General features: G+C 37.8%; 1 non-coding gene across 1 annotated transcript; it reads left to right on the top strand.

The window, feature by feature from the left end:
* Window positions 1-2,031: 2,031 nt before the first annotated feature.
* Window positions 2,032-2,119, top strand: Trnam-cau. The gene is given in 2 exon segments: window positions 2,032-2,068; window positions 2,084-2,119. It is a non-coding gene; the product is annotated as a tRNA-Met (tRNA).
* Window positions 2,120-2,466: the final 347 nt, after the last annotated feature.

Below are 2,466 nucleotides of genomic sequence, written 5' to 3'. Positions count from 1 at the left end.
TTAGATGTCCATAAATACATCCTCTCAACAAATGCACTGTTGACCTAGCTGAGAATCAACCATTAGATATTTAGAGGTAGTGAGGGCTACATCGATTTAATCATTAGATAAAACTAAATTTTATTTTTGGGCAAATTCTTCCGCCTTGTTATAGCAACGCCGCAAACGATATACTTTGAATTTGTAAAAAGTAAGGAGTAAAAACCCACTTCGGTCAGGATGGGCCATGAGATTGCACCTACAAACTTCCTCTCCGAGGCACAAATCCAGGCAAGATCGATCAGCAGTCACCCATGCATACCAGTCTCCTATTACCACGCTACCGATGTTGACCAAGGCTGTGAATCGAGCAGATATTAATACTTCCCTTTATAAAATGGGTTTCTTACAGTGTCAGAAAATAAACATATTCAGCTAAAAAATTATGTAACATAAAGCACTTTGCCTTAAGGGCAAATTTACGACCTTCCGATATCTCCACTTGATTGATAACGACAGTGACTTGCTGCCTACTACGCTACCGAGGTACTGGGAACCGACTACTTTTTCCGCCTTAGCACAGCATCGCTGCAGTGTGTGTATAATATTATTAATAATTAAAAAAAGAAAATTTTAATCAAACTGCACAGTATCTTACAAATATTTACACCTCCCTTTATAACGTGGATACTTTATTGTGTCAAAAGGTAAAATTTACAACTAAAAAAAAAGCGAAAATAATGAACTTCGGGTGAGGATCGAACTCACCACGTTCATGTTTCTTCGTATACAATTACTAAAACGCGTTGCCTACTGCGCTATCGAAAAGCTGACCGTTTCAGTTTTCATTTTACTTAGAAAATGAAAGCGCTATTTTCTGATTATATTATCAGCTAATTTACTTTTAGCTCTATTATAATGAAGAATGAAACATTGCTAAAGGGGTATTAATTAGATAATTATTACGTTTTATTTAATTCCAATACTTCCTTTGCATATATCTAATTAACTTTTCATTGCCTATACTTTTAAGTACCTACGGCTTCAGGTCACTACCGTTTTTATCAGGCCACAAAATCCTATGTGACGCACAATTATCTTTAAATGGTTGCGTAATACTTTGTCGTTTTATGTAGAAGGAGGGCTGTGCCCATGACCTTTTGACCTCAGATAGAAATAGAGGAGAGGAAGAAACGGAGGGCAGTATCCCTTTTACAGAGATCAGGCCCAGGCTTGTAAACAGACTGGACTCTGCTAAAGGTATTCAAGGACTAAGTGGTGGTGTTTAATCGGGTGACGGATTAACTCGACTAACTCAGAGAGCCACGGTGGGGTTTGAACTCAGGCGTCCTGTCCTGTTCTGGCAATCTTGCTAATCCATCGCCTCGAATAGTGGCTTCATTTATTGACCCTCGGAAGCTTGATATTCAAACATTAAACTGGACGGCAGTTGAACTCGGAACACAAACTGGAATAAATACTGCAAGGTACCTTTGCCTGATGCTATGTAATTGAGGACCGCTTAACTTCGAATTTTAGTTGGTCAAGCAGCAGTATAGAAGTCCTTTAGTTCGCTCGTGATGATGATGATGATGATGATGAGAAGGAGGAGGAGGAGGATCATGATCATATTTGTTGTTTAGCTCCAGGTCAGCCCTGATCAAAGGCCATCATATCTGTGGCTGTAATTTCTATTTGGCACAATTTATCTAAAGACTACATCATCCAATCTATCTTCCCATTTATTGGGAGGATGGACGTAATCCGAAAGAGATTTAACTGCTATTTCTTGCAGTTGGAGTGACCACGTAAAGGCACTTTTTCTTGAGCCAAGATTTGTTACTTCCCTTTGTTGTAGGAGCTAACACCACTTAGAATTAGAACTTCGCATCTCATTAAGCAATTATCATTAAAAGAATGAAATGATGTTAATGAGATTTGGTTTGTTTATGCTAATCAACTGAAGATATAAATAAAACACATAGAGCAACAGGTATAATCACAACTGAGTTGATCATGTTCTATGCTAAGTTAAAAGAGACGTTTCCAAGTGCCTCGGTAGCGCAGTAGGCAGCGCGTCAGTCTCATAATCACAGGTCGAGCTATCTGAAGGTCGTGAGTTCGATCCTCACCTGGGGCAATTTTTTTTTTTATATTACATATTATAAATATGTTATTTTTACCGTCACTGACATTTTCTTGCTCCTCTCAAATTTTTCTTTTGCACACTTTAACCTCATTTAAACTGAAATACTTCTCTCTCGAATCTAAAAAGGGAATAATTATATCGTCGCTTGTCCTACCAGAAAAAGCAGCAAAATATCTGTCAAATCACATCGTGTTGTCTAAAGGGAAAATTACATGAGACAATGTAATCCTACATATCCTCAAAAAGAGGAGACAGTAGAAATGTTGTTTGATTTTTGATTTTTATCATAAGTCTTCTTGGTCAGGGATAACTTAGAGCTAAACATTATCACAACCACC

Source organism: Octopus sinensis, linkage group LG11 (genome assembly GCF_006345805.1).
Source record: "Octopus sinensis linkage group LG11, ASM634580v1, whole genome shotgun sequence".
Lineage (NCBI taxonomy): Eukaryota > Metazoa > Mollusca > Cephalopoda > Octopoda > Octopodidae > Octopus > Octopus sinensis.
The sequence above is the reverse complement of the archived record's forward strand: the minus strand, read 5'-3'. Positions and strand labels throughout refer to the sequence as shown.